The 18,394-nt window shown below is 37.7% G+C and overlaps 1 protein-coding gene across 1 annotated transcript in view; it reads left to right on the forward strand.

Annotated features, from left to right (window-relative positions):
- The window catches only part of ATE1 (arginyltransferase 1), a gene marked incomplete at its 5' end in the record, with an annotated part of 53,364 nt that overhangs the window by 33,762 nt on the left and 1,208 nt on the right, over positions 1-18,394 (forward strand). The gene's annotated exons all lie outside the window — the stretch shown is intronic.

The raw sequence follows: 18,394 nt of genomic DNA on the forward strand, positions 1-18,394 counted from the left end.
ATGCTCTGTTCTGGATAGCAACAGCGGTTACTGAATGCTGACACTGGATTCCCACTGAATATATAATATTAAAAGCAGGATATAGATTTCCATGTTTTCATAGCAGGTAAAGATAGTGGATGCAATTACTTCTGTATTTTTTTTTCCTTAGCTGCTCTTTTATATTGTGTGTAATTGATAAATTATTATAGTTTGCCCTTGGTGCAAGTATTGAAGCTGTACAGCGGTTACTGAATGCTGACACTGGATTCCCACTGAATATATAATATTAAAAGCAGGATATAGATTTCCATGTTTTCATAGCAGGTAAAGATAGTGGATGCAATTACTTCTGTATTTTTTTTTCCTTAGCTGCTCTTTTATATTGTGTGTAATTGATAAATTATTATAGTTTGCCCTTGGTGCAAGTATTGAAGCTGTACCGAATTTCACACAGCATTTGCAGGGTTAAAACCTGTTGTAATCTCATTTTTCTACTAGAAAAACAGATCTCAGCCTTGGTGGGATTTTTTTTGATTTGGTGTGTGGAATTTTTTGTGTGTGTGGGTTGTTGGTTTTTTTGTTGTTTGTGGTTTTTTTTTTAATTTTTCCTTTTAAAATATTTGCTATCAGAACAAGTTTTTTTTGTCAGTCAGAACTCCCTTGGGAAAAATGTGAACATGTCCCTAGGGCTTTATTGTTCTGACCTTCAAAATGTGGATTTCTTTTCTGTTGTTTACTTGAAATTTAAGATGATTTAAGTGTAGCAGAACAGGAGTGAAAATAATATGTATATTTATGCTTGATTGTATTACTTGTAGACTTATCAGGGCAGAAAGAAATGTCTGTTGTATAGGTCTCAGCTGACCTCTGAAGTGAACAAGCCTTTCTCATTACTGTACTGCCCTTCAGAAAATAAACGTGTCCAAAAGCAGAAATTTTGGGGTATATGTTGTACAAGCTTCCAAGGAATTGTATCTGAAATTAATTTTCAGAGTGTTGTTGTATTTTTGAGATATGGCCGTTCTACAGTTTCAGCTAAATACCAGTAATGTTTTATTTGATGGGTCTTTAATTAAAAAACAAGTTTCCTCAAATGGAGTAAACCTTTGGTGCTTAACTTCTCTATACTGGAGAAATAAATGTTATTAAATAGGAGTAGGTCCTCTGAAAGCTCTTCATTTGTTAACCTCTGTACGAGGCTTGGATCAGGTTATGTTATTTTCATGCAGTCTTTAAAAAAGCCAAACACATCCTTCCACCCAAAATCAACCAACCCAAAAGAACCAGCTCCCATATAGGTTATTTCAGGTAAATGTTCAAAGTCATACACTGTGTCTTTTAAGTAATTCCAGATATGAGCTGATTTAAATATCAGACTTGAGTATTGTTGAATTACCGATGATGATAATGTTGTTGCTGTTAATGATTTAAAACCTATCAGTAAAGATTGTTTGCTCTGCATGCAACAGGGATGGTATTAACTACCTAAATATGCCCATCAGCAGGGGCGAGTTCTACACCTTGTTACAGGCATTTTATTAACTTGGGACAACTTCCCTATAGTGTTTCTTTAATCAGTGTGATTTTGGTAATTTGTGTGAGGCTTAACCTCATTTTCATAAAAGCACAAGAATAAGAGGTATGGCTTGTTAAATTGAAGGCTAATTCTGTACTGGTGAATGTTTTCAGATTTAATAGAGGTAACTTGCCTGTCTCTGTCAAAAGGGGCTGCTAAAAAGATTTATTCAGGATAATGTTAATAAACTGTAGGCAAACCATCTTCTGAATGATAATAGCTGGTAGAAATTTATCATGTCTAATTCATGACTCTGCATAGTCATAAATTCATGTCTTATTGCTGGCTTTTACTAAATCTTATTTGAAGGCTTGTTTGGGGACTCCATAGGAACCATTAACAATTCAAGTGAGAACTGTAAACTGTGAAATATATAGGCAAAAAGAGGTGTGGGTTTTGTTTGGTGTGGTGGTTTTTTAAATTTTTTTTTTTTGTAGTGGAAGTAATTTACTTCACAATTCATGTGTCTTTAATTTTTCGCCTTCTGATGAATGAGGTTGCAATTTGTGTTTCAGAATTTTCCAATTATAGTTCTATAAATCCATTAGTCCTTGCTAGTAAGAATGCATGGAATTGAGTGTGTTTTATAATGTTTCTAACACACTAATTAATTTAGTGCTGCTTTGTCAGCTTTACTTCATTTTTTGATGATTGAATCATTTTTTGGATGGTCCTCAAAGACTAGTTAACATTCTGTACTTCTGAATTTTGTCTCTCTGTGCATATTCCTAAAAGTGAGTGAATTTGAATATGCAGAGATGGATATATTACAATGCCATGATGCCAAAGGTTCAAATATATATATGAAGACATTACTCTTCACTTTTCCTAACATAGTCTCTGTGTGAAGTTGTTCATAGCCATGCCATTTTTCAAGTGTTCGGCAAAATACGTTCTTGCGTCCTGGAGAAAAATCTGCCCTTTAAATTTGTCACTGAAGTGTAAGTCGTTGAAACACTGAGTAGTTCTATCAATGCACTAAATTTATGGAATTTGGCACTGCTTGGAGTATTGGATCTCTCATTTAACTTCAAATCTGCTTGCTCTTACTGTAATTTTTTTTTTCTAATTTTTGCTATTTTGCTGATTATATTAGCTCTAATTAGACAATATTGTCAAATGGAATTTATTTGGTCTGAAAGCCAGGAACTCCTGCTTTTCCTGGCTCTGCCTTATTTTCACCTTGTGGTCTTTACAGTAGGAGCTGGCTGACAAGTCAGTTAATCTACACAAGAGATGTTTTTTCTCCAATTTTCCAGGAAAGATTTAATAGTAGATACTTTAATGAGGTCTGGTTTTACTAAGACCTCATTAATTTTACAGAAGTATCACAATACACTTCTCTGAAGTGTTACATTTAATCTGGATGACAATTCATTATTTTGAATGATTATTTTCTTTGTCTGAGTTTGTTTAGCTGGTGATTGTACTGGGTTTCCAAGTAAAAGTATATTAATGAGGTTCTATTATTTATCCTCAATCCTGATATTAAACTCAATGCTGCTAACAGTCTGATTTGCAAAAAGTTCAACGTCAGTGTTTGAACGGGAACGAGAGTCCCAGACTCCTACAGAGGGGAATGATTTGGAACCAGGAAGCAGTAGTGCAGTCATAAAAAGCAGACTTGTTCAGGTCCATGGGGGATTATGTAGCCCATCCCCGTACTCCAAGGCAGGGTCAACTATATCTGTGTTCATTTTTCATACCTGTGGGACGTGTGTGCCGAAAGTCTCCTTGTATAAACTTATATACCTAAGTGGTTATATCCCTATATATTCATGTGCTTTATTGGTCTTCCCATTGATTTTTTTTTTCTTCATGTCTGAACTGAACTTTTCTTCCAAAATAATACAATATTTTCTCACCTACCACATATAAAACCCCATGTTATTTCTTTTTGTTTAACAGCCATTCTAAAGCCGATGGCTACCGTCATGTCTGCATTTCTGTCCTAGATAGAGGGGTCTAAAATTGGTCCTTCTAAGGCCTTCCAATGCTGACATCAGCTTCTACGATTTGTTTATATAACATGACTTATTGCCTTCATTGAAATAAAGAACATAGAGTCTGGAGGCATGGAGAAAGGGTGGAAAGGAGTAAAAATGGCAGTTGTGCGAGTACAAAGTTTTCAGAATGGGCTGAATTGGGACTTGAGCTGCGTTATTCTTAGTGTCAGGGTTTGTGACTAGGAAAGCACATGTGTCTTTGCCCTTGAATCTCTCTGCTGTTCATTCTGGTTTAGCTAAGTCTCTGTTTAAAGCTGCGTTTTTCTTTGAGGAGAGAATACTGCATTCAGTGAGGTGACAAAACATAGAGGGTTTTGTGGCTGTTCCTTTACAGTCTCTATAGAGATCGTTTGGATGTGTTTTATCTTCCTTATTGTAGTAAAACACTATTTAGAGTATTAAGTAAATGCTGGAAGTTGCAGCTCAAAGTAATAAATTAAGAATAAGCAAAACCCAGAGCAAAGATGCCTTAGCACTGGATTGCAAATGATGGTAATTAATGGTGTTTTCACACCACCAGAATACCACTAGCAGAGGAGGAGCTTTGTGCTATCTTGTGGTAGCCACTAATGTTATTCAGCTGCAGATAATTAAAACCCAATTCTATACTCTCTTAAATTGGTGTTAGAGGCAGTAGTCGAAGGTTGTGGGGCCTGGCAGGCTGCTGGGTGGTGCAGAATTTCATGAAGACTATCGTGAGGGCCCTGGAGCTCGGAGAGATTGCACAGAGCAGCGTCTGAGCAGAAGGGTCAGTGGAGAAGTGAACTATTTTTGTTACAGCTTCTTTAAAGTTTTTTCTTAATCTAATAAAATCACTTCCCAAAGGCTTTCAAGGGTTACCTTACGGGGGAGGCCTAGCAAGCTGTGGGAGCGTGGTGAACTGTTTGCTTTTGAGTGCAAAACAAAAAAAAAAATCCCACCCTTTCTGTTGCCAGACGCTGACCTGAGGTTTCCACTTAACCATGTGAGAGTTAACCACTGCTGAAAATTTCGTTTTGTGTAGTAGTTTTCAGCTGAATAGCTGATCTGTTCTAAAAGCAATGACTGAAAGTGTTAAAAGTAGATATTTGCTGTGTTAGATGTGTAGGATAATTTTGGGGTTCTTAGTAGACTAAGTTTTCAATAGAGTAGGCCATCTTTTTTAATAAAAAATTAACCGTTTGCTTCCTTCCTTTTTTGTTCAGAATAAAAATGCTTTCCCAAATAACACTGAGCTTGAATGACAAAAAAAGGGTATGAAAATGACCCCATTGTCAATGAATTGAAGAATGGGTTCATGGAGCAAAAGTACACAGGAACCAAATTCTGTGTTCATCCCAACACAAACAAGCTGTTGTTTTATGAATGGACAGAAGACAAGATGAGCTTTTTGTTCCAGACATTTTATTTGTTTATTTAATATATTGAGGCTAGTGTTCTGAAGGGTTACTTAGTGCTAATATGGTCAGTAAAGTTGACCCATGATTCATAAAAAATATTTTTTTACATTTTTTTCTGTTTTAGTCTTTATTAGTTGGGATATTATGGCTTCCTATTAATTGTTTTTAATTATCTTCCATTCAGGGGAAAGGAGAGGAATGCAGAGAAATATTACATTTTATTTGGGGGTGGCTTGCTATTCTTTGCATCCTCTGTTTAGATCTTACAGTGGCAGTGAAGGACACGGAGTGAAAAGCTGGAGTGCCGGCTGAGCGCCAGCCCCAAGTTCTGGTCCTGCTTCTCAGTTTAGGCGATGTGAGGATGCTGTGCAGGGAGACCAGGTGGGAAGGTCTTCACAGGAGAAGTTTTGGGGCTGCTCCACCCCAACTCATGCTACATGAAGTGTGGCACTGAGAAAGGATCAAGAGGACAGCACCTGTGCAGCCTACATGTTTGAAAGGTGATAGAATCATAGAATGGTTTGGGTTGGAAGGTCCCTGCCAGATAGATTGGTTTCTTTTGTCAGATCTGTATCTCTTTTGCTGTTGTTTTCTGCTGATGGTTTAAGGGATTTATAAGCAGAAAATGATTCTCTATCAGTGGGGGATGGTAAAGGCATTATATATGTTAAATATCATCTTGGTTGCATTGATGAGTGAATTGTTAGTCCTCAAACGCCTACACTAACAGCCCCACCTTCGGATGAAGTTTTAAAGGCTACTACGTTTACCCCCTCACTTGTGATGTGGGAATAAGTTAGTGTGATCATCCAAGGAGAAAAGGTGCCAATATTCCTCAAGCCAATACCCGATAAGTTGGAAAAGTTCCACACTGCCGCAAAAGTGTCTAAGATCTCTAGTATGCCACAAGCTGAATTTGGTGTAACATGGGCTTTCTTTAACCTTCTTGCTTCTGTGGCGGTTGCATGTCTTCAGACAGGAAAGCTACAGCAAACAAGGATGAGTGTGAACCTTCTCCTGAGAGTCTCTTACAACTGCAGATATTGTTCCTTCCCTGAGCCTTAAGGACTCTTTCTGGGTTTTCAGCTAAATTGTTGGCTCCTGGCTGTGGGAGCTTGCTGGGACAGTGGAGCATGGACAGAAAGCTTCCGTGAAGGGCAGCTGGAGCCCTTCCGCAGGGGTGGTGGTGAGGTTGGGATGTGCCACGCTGCTGCCCAGCCTCGTCAACCCAACAGCTTCCCCAGGGCCCACTGCCAGCTGCTCTGCCCTGAAACGGCTTTAGGTGCCGCCAAGGCTGCGCGGGAGCCAGAGCTTAGAAACGTTTTTGGCCACTGTCCTTTAGATGTGTAGATCTGGATTAAACGAGTGTGTCAATATTTATTGGCATATGATTCTAAGCAGGCAAGTATTTATTATACTTTGCTGTCTAGCTTAGAAATGTGTTTAAAATGCATGGAAGTGCATAAAACTGCTTTTGTGTCTCAAGATATGCATGAATATGGTGTGGAACTTTATTGATTTTAAAATGAAGTTGGCGATTGCCTGGGCAACTTTTAATTATTTGAACTCTGAAAAGCGAGGTTTATAAACTGGTAGAATGTCAACGAAGTGCTTTATTTTTTTTTTAAGTACAGTGTTTCAATACTCCCTTAATCCTATATTTGGATGTGTGTTTAATGTACCCTTGAATTACCACGTTTTGGTATGATCAGGACTTAAAGTAGCATATGGTATAGTTACTGATTCCAGCCCATTTGCCTTCAAACTTCTTCTGTGAAGGTGATTATAAAGAAAAGTTTCCAAACATCTGGCAGTAAGAGAAAACTGAAGTGTTGATATTTCAGCTCAAAGGCTTTGGGGATACATAACGTTAAACAGTGTTTTCCTAAACACGCGAGTAGACATGTACTTTTAATGGTAGTTAATTCAGATGAAAGCATAATAGTGCATCTGTTCTAACCAACTATGAGAATAGTGTTGGGCAGTTTTACAGAGCCACAACCATGCACGTGTGTATTTACATAGCTAATAAATGCAAAAGCTGCATGCAGAATTATCGTTACGGAATTGGCTGCTGTGATTTCATTTTGTTCAGTTTTATATAATAAAAATGGACTGACGACAATAATTCCAGCATTCTAAGTTTCATATTTTGTTTATAATTAAGGAGACAGAATTAGTTAACATGAGGAGGAGTTTGAAAACGAGTCCATGTCAAAAAGAGCATGTTGTAAGGATGCAATTATCTTGCTATATTATGTCCTCAGGCAGTTGTTATTCCCTGCAAAATAGCTTAGCAAAAATGCAATGCATCTCTCTCTCTAGCCACATTTCTATGTCTTATTCTTACATTTGTTTACTGTTTCTATATTTGGATTCATTCCCTAATTTTCTTACATTTTGCATGGTCCCAGCGGGACTCGAATGCATTGAAGCTCAAACTCTGGGGCTCTCCCCGTTCAGTATTTCTTGTGGCAGCTAATCCAACTGCAGCCTGTTTTTCAGTCTCTAGTCTGAAGGCTGAGGAGATGAACGGGAGCTGGTACGGGCTGTGGTGGCGGTTCCGATTTCTGTAGCGTTGGGGTTTTTTGGCTGGTTACAGTATATGTTTGTGCTGTAGGGGAGGTGTGATGCCTGGCTGCGCACACAGTTCCAGAGTCCACATCCCGTCTCTGCTGTGGTGACAAAACTTTACACTTTATTGCAATACAGATTTTAGCCTCATTTTTGAGAGTGTTGCAGCGAAGCCAGTAACAGCTCCAGTTCAGACCTGTGGTCAGTGAGATGGTCCCAAGGTGCGGTAGGATGGTCTCCTGCTGAGAACGGGCTCCTCGGAGAGCACAGAGAGGCTTTGTTTACCAGTCCTCCTCTCCCAGCAAACAAAGCCAGCTTGTTTAACAAACACTTGACAAACAAAAATTAGAATGTCTATTTCATGAATGAAAATTTGCTATGAAAATAAGTACTTTTAGGGACAAGAGAAGAAAATTATTTTAAAGTGCACTTTGTGATGGCCCAGAAGTTTTGTACAGATAGCTCGTACTTTACTTGCTGTTAAGGTTTAAGTTCTACCACATGCTTGGAATAATGTGCTAAAGCCACCCTTTTTATTTATTTATTTATTCATTTTTTAATCTGCAGATGCAAGGGAGAACAGTAGGTTTAGTTTTTTGTGGCAGAGGTGTGTCACTCTGTCCTGATAATGTAGATTTTAGACGCTTAAACACTGAGATTGGTCGTTTGCCTTATTTTCTCCTTCAGATTTTTAACCTGAATAACTTCATTTTGTGTGTGAAGGATGTGTTGACTAGAATTTTGCACTATTATTTAGTCAAGATCCTGCAGATACTAGTAAAAACTTAATTAGCTTCCCTGTGCTGTTTTCTCCACTTTGTCCTACAACTATGCTCTTTTCTACTGTCCCAAGATTAGTGTTAACACCTGTGTGTGTTACCATGTGTGTACCACTTTTGTTGAAGTTGTTGCTTCAGTACTGGGTTGTGTATATTTCCATGTTGAATGACTAAAGGTAAATTATTTGGCTTTTACTAGTGTTTTTGATTGGTGGGCTTGAAAAAATGTGTCAAGTGTACCATATATTGATAGAAAGCCTTATAGTTAAAAATCTTGTACTACTAATATTCAGAATGTTATTTGTTGTTCTTAGAGGTATGAAAGTAAATAGAAATGAAAAAAGCTGGAGTTTTTAAAGTGGCGTTTTCAGCATGGTTTGTTATCATAAACAGTATAAATGCTTTTGAAAACCTCACGTAACATATTGTAATGTAAAGCCAACATCTCATCTGAATTCTTAATTAGGAGTATATTTCAACTCATGAATGTCAGTGTTTCACAATTTGAAAAGCTGTCAATTAGTCTAATATTTATTATGTCTTCAGATATTGCACAGACTGAGTCAATAGCTTGGCATGAAGGTGAAGTATGAAATTATTTATTCAGTATAAGGCTACCATCAGCCCAGACTTTCCTGGGTAGGTCTTATTTTCTTGCCCCTAGAGTCTTGCCTGGATAGATTTTTGGCAAGTTCTGTGTGTTTCTGGCTGGGTTTTTGGAAATCCCATCAGAGGCAGAAGCAGGACTTGGGAATGTCTAGCACAGCGGTAGTATTCCTGGTGGTGGGTATAGCGGGTAAGACAGAGGTAGGACTGACCTGTGGGGCAGGGCAGAAGAAGGGGCATGGGGTGCCAAGTGCTAGCCTGTGCACTGAGCAGCTTGGGGCTTGTGGGTGGTTGAGTGAGATGAAGGGGTAAGTTTTGGAGCTGGGAGAGAAGGTTGGGGCTCGGGAAAAAACTGTTAGACACTGGGAAAGTTGAGGAAAGCTTGCACACTGATAAGCCCTGGAACTTGCTAGGGAAATTGAAACAAGGTCTTGGAGGTAACCGCAGAACACAGCAGCTGTAATGGGGAGTTTGATTTGGAGGTAGACGAACAGGCAGAGGATGGTCAAAAGGCTTCAAAATACAGAGAAATTCAAGGCGAGGAAGAAATGCAGGTTTCAGTGAGCGCTGTCAGCACGCAGCAGTGAACAGTTTTATCCAGAAGCTGGGAATCTGCAGTTGGGTTAAGTTGCAAGAGCAATGCATGTGTTCTGCATGTATAGAAAGAGTAAATTGGAGAGTTTATAGGTAACTGAAAAGTAAGTACTGCATCTTGCTGTAGAATATACCTGCTTTTCTCTTGTGTCGTCCTTTAGGATTATTCAGGTTCTTTATTGCTTAATCTGAGTTGAAGTGAGTCATACGAGTAAGGATTACAGGTTTAACCCCTGTTTTCTTTTTAAAGGTTTCAGAAGTTAATTTGCATTGGTTTACTTTTTGGTACTTTATCAACGTGGTCAAAGTTTTTAAAAAAATAAAAATGTGCACAGTGCCCTCACCCATTCCTGTTGTGCTGGTGAATGTTAATTTTCTGGTTCACTATGTGGTTGTACAGAAAAATATTTTACAACATGCTCATTTTAATTTAAACTCTTATCTATTTAATTTTGTGTTTGGATATATTTTTTTCTATTAAATAAACTTGGTCTGTAGTGTTTGTACTTTGATAGCTAGATAGTAGAAGCCTCTCTGACGGGACATTAATTTAGTTTTCCTGTGGAGTACGTCTGCCAGCTGATTAGATGAATGCTGTTCTTTTAGATACAAGTCCAGCTAGCGACGTAGTAATGAATGTTTAGAGCTATTTGATATCAATATGACAATTTTGTGTATGTAAGGGTAAACGTGAGTATGATACATTAAGTTGTGCATATTTTTTCTGTGATTTCAGTTTATATTAAATATAAGAAAATAAACTTTAATACTTAGATTTCATATATTTAATTCAATGAACTCAAAAAATATTATCAGTTTATGGCAACTCTTCAGGGGAAAGATACAGGATCCACATGATTGGAATACACTTTTTTTTTTTTTTTGCTTCTCACAGCTGCCAAAATAACCTCCTTTTGAGACAGACCTGAGTCAACATAGTTGGTGTGTCTCTAATGAAGCATTCCTCTTGAGGCCCCTACTTGGGTTTTATCTTTTTGTCATAGTTTTTTTTTTTAAATCTTTCTTTCCAAGCTTAATGCTAGGGTCTTGTTTCTGCAGCAGATTTAAAGTAAACAAGTTCTGTTTCAGTTATCACATGATTTTTGTCCCACAAGACTTGTTTTTTGAAGTAAAAAGACAATGCATATTAACATTCTTTCTTGCAATATACTTGTCATCTTTTACATTGTTTAAAAAGTTGGCTAAAATTCTGCGAAGTTAATATTCATCAAATCTATGAGCTTAACTCTTTTCTTACTGTTTTCCACTCAAGCTTTCTCAAACTGTGCTACTTATTCTGGTATTCTTGAGTAGCACCTCTATGGGTGAGAGATAGACACTATCTTCCAGCTGCAGAAGTATGTCCGTGTGGTACCATCTTTAATTAGCTTGCTCCTAACAGGGTTTTTAATGGCAGTTCCCAGTAAATGTTAACTGGCTTTATATATTTTATTTTAAATCACAAAATCATGGGTTTTTCCTATAAAATTTCACAGGGAATCTCAGTCTGTAAATGTGTTCAAATGCACCTTGAATTAGAAACATTCTTCAGAATTTCATCACTAAATAGCATCACTCATAATAAATATTAGCAAATAAAAGAGAGAAGATGGTAGTATTTGAAGCCTTGAATTCGAAACATTCTTCAGAATTTCAGGCTTGCTGATGTCACTGTTCTGCCAGTTTAGTATCAGTGGTACTAAATAGCATCACTCATAATAAATATTAGCAAATAAAAGAGAGAAGATGGTAGTATTTGAAGCTATGCAATGTTTTAATATTCTTGGTGGCGGTCTCTGGATTTCCAGATCGGAATGTACAGTAAGGTTTTCCTGTAAGTACCATCCCATATCAGCATCTCTTATTTATGTATGCCAAACACAAAGTTTATGTCACAACCTTGAAAGCTAAACTTAGTTTCAACAGTCTATTTTAATAAAATGCCATTGTGTATGGCACAAGTTAGCAGATATAAGCAAAAAATAATTTATAAAAAGGGAACCTTGGGAAATACAAAAATGATGAATAGTTGTGTCGATAGTTGGATGATGTAAAAGTACTTAGGGTAACTTTTAAAGCATGTTTTCTAAGTTTCTGTAAGCTTTTTTGAGTAAGTACATACTTGTAATATTTCTCTTTGTTTCTTATTTTTGGGAGTTGTCCTCATACTTATCTGTCATTTGGTTATTATTATTTCAGCTTTGAGTAAACACTCAGCCAGCTTAGGGCGGTTCAGAATCCACAGACGTGCTCTTTCTGCCGTCAGAAATCTGGAACCAGGGTACAGTAGCTGCTGTAGGCTAAATAAGCATCATTATTTGTCTTCAACAGACCATTTTGTGGTGTTTTGTACTGTTGTCTCCACAGTATGAAATGCCGTGTACATGGCAAATTCACCCTAGTAGCGTTCACTTCTTAGATTAAATTTATTGGTATCTAAGAACAGTAAATGTGGAACTTGTTAGTGTGTATGCATCTATCCCTCTATTTTTCTTAGGCAGGAAAAAAGCTGAGTGAGGGCAGGTCTGGGGTGGGAATAGGCACAGATGTTTCATGGCTGATGTCCAAGTTCAGAAATGCGACTGGACACGACACCCATTGGCTTGAGTAAAGCTCAAAATGCAGCGAGTATGAACATGACTGGCAACTGCTGCCCTGCCAACATTGTCTGTAAATTTTATCTTTTCATAATTATTCATTTAAATGTTTTTGCGTGTCTAGTCATCAAGGAGATGTTAAAAGTGTAGTTTTTATGATGTAATTCCTGAACACATGGATTTTCTTTTTTTCTTCTTCTGTGCAAGCCTGATCACTGGCTTTATTTCAGATGCAGTGGTTTTAATATGGTGCCTTCAGGTAGTGGCCTTAGACGCTTAAAACAAGCCGTCGAAAACACTCATTTATTGGTCTTTATAAACAAAAAAGAACAAACTCTTGGCAGAAGTCTTGGAGGAGAGAGCAACGCTTGGAAGTGGTTGACAATATGCCCAGAGCGGTGCATTATCTTTAGCTCTGGACAGTTGCATCCTAAGCTGATAAAACAGAGGTGATAAACGCCTGCCCTGCACACATCACTTCTTGAAGCAAAAGCCTCTTGAGCATACTAATTAACTTTTAAACTTCAAACCAGAATTATCTCATTGATTAATATAGTGTTAGGATAATGGGATCTGTTTGAGTATGGTGATGGAAAAACTTTATCTGAAGCAGCACTTTGTTGGCTTCTTGGATCTCGCTGATGGCACGTTTGTGTGTTAATGTGCAGCAGTTTGTAGCTTGGATCTTGTCACGTAAACATCCACAGCTTCACTTGTTTTACTCACTGGGTGGAGAGGAAGATAATATTGGCATATAAAAGGAGGAAGAAGAGCTGGACAGAGTTAGAGACTAAAGGGGAAAGGAAAAAAAAAAACCTATCCCAAATTTTCCCATTTTTCCTCAGTGGAAAGCAATTATTTCCCTAGCAGTCCATGAGCCTTTTGCAAAAACCTCTTGGCCCTTTTCCAGTATCAGAAGCAGGCTAGAAACTGTTAAATATTTCAGATTATTTTTATGAAGGTGGACAAGGTGAAAGCAGCTATTTAGAGTTTACACGGGGTTAAGAAGATAACAGAGTCCAAACAATTCAGGAGATTCCTAGGAATAGCATGTGTTGGGACAGCAAATGATAATACCTTCTGTAAGATTACAATACCTATAATCTATTAATCTTTTTTGTGTGTTCAAACAGAACAAAAAATAAGGTTGACTGTGAGGTAGGAGTGAACTTGTGTAGGTCGTGTTGGTTGATGGGTTTTAAGTCTTTCAGGCCTTCCACAGATGGATCCCACGTGAGTTACTGCTGACGGTGGGAAGCACAAAGGGATTCGGATGTTGAGCTGGGTCCCCGCTGGCGCAGCGTGGCACGGGCCAACCTGCGTCTGCGCAAACACCGCGGTTAGAGTTACTTGCGGAGGGCTCCCCTGGGGATCCAGAGAGTCTATTTCTGTGTATGTGATGAAAGCGGGGAGCAAGGGTCTGCTGTCCTACTTCGCTGAGGGGATTCCAGGGGGGTCGTCTTTCAATGAAAATACTGAATTTAATAAACCTGTAGTCCACCGCCCTCTTTCTCGGCCGGCGCTGCCGCGCTCTAATGGATTGCTGTTGATAATTCGGGGTTATTTTGTTTACCTAGTCTGAGAGCTTCTTTTTAAGCAGCTGGCTGGAAATGGGCATGGAGGCAGTCTTAATTCACTTTGAATAAAAAATCAATGAGTTTATTGTGGACAAAATAGAATACAGATGTAAACTGTACATGATAAAAGAATTAAATGTGTGTTTAACCTTCCTATTCTGTTTTTTCAGTGCTACTGGTGCTTGACCTTCTTTTGGTTTTGTGACTGTTCTCTTTCTTGGTAGTTTTTAAGTTTTAGATTTTACTTAGACTACAAAAACAAACTCTGCTGGTGTTTTTCATCTCAAGTGCTTACCAAATCCCCCAGATTTTACGAGATATTTAGAAAGTAATCTGCAGACTAAAGTCTCATTAAAACCTTTGTCCTTCCTCCTGTGGAACAAAAGTTCAGAGAAGTTCTGGTTGATTCTGATTTGGATATTGTAAACCAAAAAATATAATGGTGTGAAGTATTAATTTAGACTTGGCAGCCTGACTGCAAAATTTATTTCCAGAAGTTTCCAAGTAAAATGCAGCATGTCTAATAGTGTAAGGGAAAGCACCTTAGAAGCTCTTTCTTTTATATTATATAGGAGGAAAAATGTCACAAACATTAGTTAGAATAAGTCTTGGAGGTAAATTTAATTAAATAGCATATTGTAATGGAAATGTGACTGATTTAGTAGGAGAAACCACATACTCAGGATTTTCTTAGCTGTGCTAATTTTCAGTATTGCTTTATAATCAAGCTGTTTGAGAGATTAGATATAATGATAAATAAGCAATTTTTCTGTATCTTTGTTATACCTTGTGCTCTCCTGCTGCTCAAACAGTGCAGTTTGGTCGTTTCCCTGTTGTGGTCCTTTCCTCCTGTATCAGAGGAGAGGAAGCACAATTGGAAAGAGGACGTATTGACTAGGACAGTTGAAGGTATGGATCTCCCATGTAAGAGGAACGAGTAAAGAATTTTAGGTCCCTTAGACATGGAGATACCACATTTATCTGTAAAATCATGGTGATAAGGCAATGACTGTTCACTGCATTTCGGTAGTAGAGGTACAAAGGGTCATCAGGCAGGACTACTATTTGCTGGTTGAAGTAAACGAAAGTAGTTCTTCAGGATTATTGAATGGCAAAATGCGTTATTGCTGAAGTTACCTGGTTCTGGAAGGATCTGCATTGTAAACTGTTGGGAGGTCAAGAGAGTATTGGCAGCATGATGCTATGTGCTTTTCTACTGTCCTTTTAGTCTTCACTGAGTATTTTGTGTTGATGGCCATCAGAGACGGGATATTCAACTATACCATGGGCATCTGCTATGGCCAGCAGTGGCTGTTCTCATAACAGCTCAAAATGTGTTGATGTTGTCTCAAGAAGGGTGTTTCTTGGTGTCCATGAAAATGTTAAACAGCGTCAAAAATAATGACATTTTAGGCAAAAGTGGGTTTTTTTTTTATTTCTGAAACAATTACAAAATAGTGTATTTTACATCTTGTGGGATATTTCTCAACAGAATATAGATGCACAGACAAAGATGTGCAGTTGTTGTATATTGACAGTGCATTTCATCAGCAGGTGGTATTGGATTTAAGAAGCTGAAACATGAGACACGTGCTTAGAGATGGTCTGTAAGATGATACTTTTTGTTGAAAATCTTGTAGTTAAGTATTCCCAAGATGGTCTGGACAGCATAAACAGTGCTACTGTGCAAGAGCTTTTATATTTTGAGATAAAAGAAAGCAAAATGTTTTCAGTTGTGGGTTTTTACTTCTGAAATATATGCTAATTTAATCTGAAGCCAAAGAGAAATGACTTTCAAAAATAGTTTTGCAGACCTGATGAAGTTTTTCTGGTGTGATAAATAACTCTGCTGCAGTTCCCTTCAGGAGACTACCTTTCTATTCTGGATTTATGTTGGGTGTACACTGCAAATCAACAATGTTAAGAATAGGAAGGAATATAAATAGTGTGCTTCGAGGCAGTTTTTTTAGATGATGTAATAGTTTCAGAGTGAATAATGAAATCTGAACATATTTCTTGAAGTACACGTGCTGCTGTACATGAGGCAGAATCTGGCTGGATTCTCAGGTTCAGATCTCTTAACAGCCCAAGAATAAGGGGAGTAGGGGGTGGGGAAGTGAGGTGAGTCATTGTTTATTTTCATGGTGAGTTTTTAATATTTTTAAGAGAGTAAGTAAATTGAGAGTAAGTGCTATGGGGAGGAAAAAAGAGGGACAAAAGCCCCTAGGAATCATTGCATTTGATTTAACAGATGATGTGGATTCCCTGTTTAATTCAGTCAGTACAGAGGCAGTGCCAACGCTGTTCATTTGGGAACTCACCTCTGTATGTCTCCCTGATCCCACTTCCTCCAGGGAATGAGTCATGGGATGTGGGTTTAATCAGTAGGGTAAATAAAATGCCTTTACGGGAGAAGTATCTAAATATCTTACTTCTGGTATGTTTGGAAATACTTTTAAAAAGGGATGCCATTGAAGGTCATCAATGGCTCATTTAATTTTTACCTCTAATTATACTGTGTGTCACTGCTCAGTGATGTGTCATCCCCTTAGCCTCACCTACCTTCAGGAAAGTTTATTAGCAAGGTTCTAAATTTTTGGGGAAGAAAACATCTGAAGGATGTAACCTCAGAATGTCCTTTTTCCCTTCTAAGTGGGGTATTTTGACACCTAAAATAGATACTGAATCTACAGGAATGGATTGGATAATCAAAATTTCCCATTACTGTTTTGCTCAGTACTGAAGAAGCTCCATTTTGTTACAACCAAACTAGTAATGCTAATAATTTTATACATCCCATTTCGTGACAGAATATGACATTATGGAAGTAATTGTGAAATTTAGAACAGGGCTTATAGTGATATGATTTTCACACGTGGGATTCACAAATATGATCTATTTCAGGATGGAGTATCTTCTGAGAAAAGCAAGTGGCCGAGCAATCTCTGCTTACAGCCATGAGCATACCCACGCTACAAGGAAAGGCTGAATTGCTACCTTGTGCCTTCTGTGCTTAAGTGAAAGGTGGTTACTTGGCTATTTCTGCCTTCTTGCCCAGTTGAGAAAATGTCTTTAAATCAGCAAGTTATTACGTTCTAATTTTTTGTCTTTTTAGATCTGACTGAAAAAGACATATTTTTCACCAAGTCTTTAAATGGTTTCATCTGAGTACTGGTGATTAAAAGTGGTCTTTAAGCATTCCTTTCACATACCTTTCAACTATTTCTGTTTAGATAGCGTAACATTTCAAAGCGGTTTATTTAATAATGTCATTTCCATTCTCTGGCCTTAGAGGATTTTCTAAGGCCTTGAGGTTTAAGCTTCTCCATGGAACTGGAGGAATATTGTTTTAACTTAATATAGAAATTTGCATTTAATTAAAAAAATTAAAAAACACACACACAAAAAAATCCTAACATATAGATCCTGAGTTTTTCAAATGAGAAGCGTAGAGACATGCAGGCTCAGTTTGGAAAGACATATCAGGCATTTGACAAGGTTTGGCAGGAAGCTTGGTTGGTTATGTTTTTTTCATGCATACAGTTATGACTTTGTTTTTATCAGAGATAATTCTTTTATTTCTTGCTCAACAACTTACAGATGGTGGGAAATATGTAATGAAAGAAGTTAATGCTACTGTAAATATTAAGTGTGGAACAGTAAGAGAGTAATAGGGATTGGAAATTTCTTCAGACATTCAAAAAATGGTTCTGATTCTCCAGAATTGGGTGTTGCTGCATGAGTGTGTGTCTGCAAGAGGAACAGCAGAGCTTGTGAATGCGACTTCTTAAAATATGCCTTCATCACCAGACTGTAGCCGCAGTCGTTATCTATATCCCTTCCCAAACATTGGTCAACTTAATTCAGGACCACTTAGCCTTTTTGCATAGTAGATGTTGGGAACAACTTCATATCAGATTATCATCTTCATTACCTAGCTGAAGTAATTGATATGAAGAACTCTTAATTGCGTCAACTGCAGTGTGAATTCTTGTAATGCTCAGTCTTTTAACTGTTGCCTCGAAACCTGAATGCCTGAGATCCTTAAACATTCATTCTGTTTTCAAGCTGATACATGAAACTAATTTTCAGTTTAAAAATTAATTTGCTATTGCCACCATATAGCTCTGAATATTGAGAGGATATGGGTTGAATAATGGCTCAAAGATAGATTTTTCTGATTTAAGTTATAGGCTGATGAATAATCTTTAAATCAAATGAAGATCTGATTAGAGGAGGTTATTATTGCTGAGGTGGTGATTTTCTGTGTAGCTAAAGGGAAAATAATTATGGCTGTTTAGTCTCTGGGAATGTCTGCAAAGAGTATCTTTTTAATAAATCAACAAAGAATGGTAGAATTTCACTAATCATTACCTGTAAGCTATTCCAGGAAAACGTCCATAAATTAAAAAGAAAATGTTACTGTATAAGTAGCAACGAACCAAATGCTCCATCACTAACGCAATAAAAATAGCGTCCTGCTTTACTGTTAAGTGGGATTTTTTTCCTCTTAGATGTTTTTTGGTCTCCATTATTTGCTAGAATGAACAACACTTGAGACAAGCTGCTTTGGGAGATGCTGAGTGCTTCAGTGTTGGCACCAGCACAGCAGAACTCTGGAGGATAACTAAATAGAGAGTTTCAGTTAGCAAGGCCAAAACTTTTGTAGTTCATCTCGAATACCATAAGACCATGTTATGTTAATTTTGCGTTGTCTTCAAGTG

Source organism: Eurypyga helias, unplaced genomic scaffold, assembly GCF_000690775.1.
Source record: "Eurypyga helias isolate BGI_N326 unplaced genomic scaffold, ASM69077v1 scaffold12991, whole genome shotgun sequence".
Lineage (NCBI taxonomy): Eukaryota > Metazoa > Chordata > Aves > Eurypygiformes > Eurypygidae > Eurypyga > Eurypyga helias.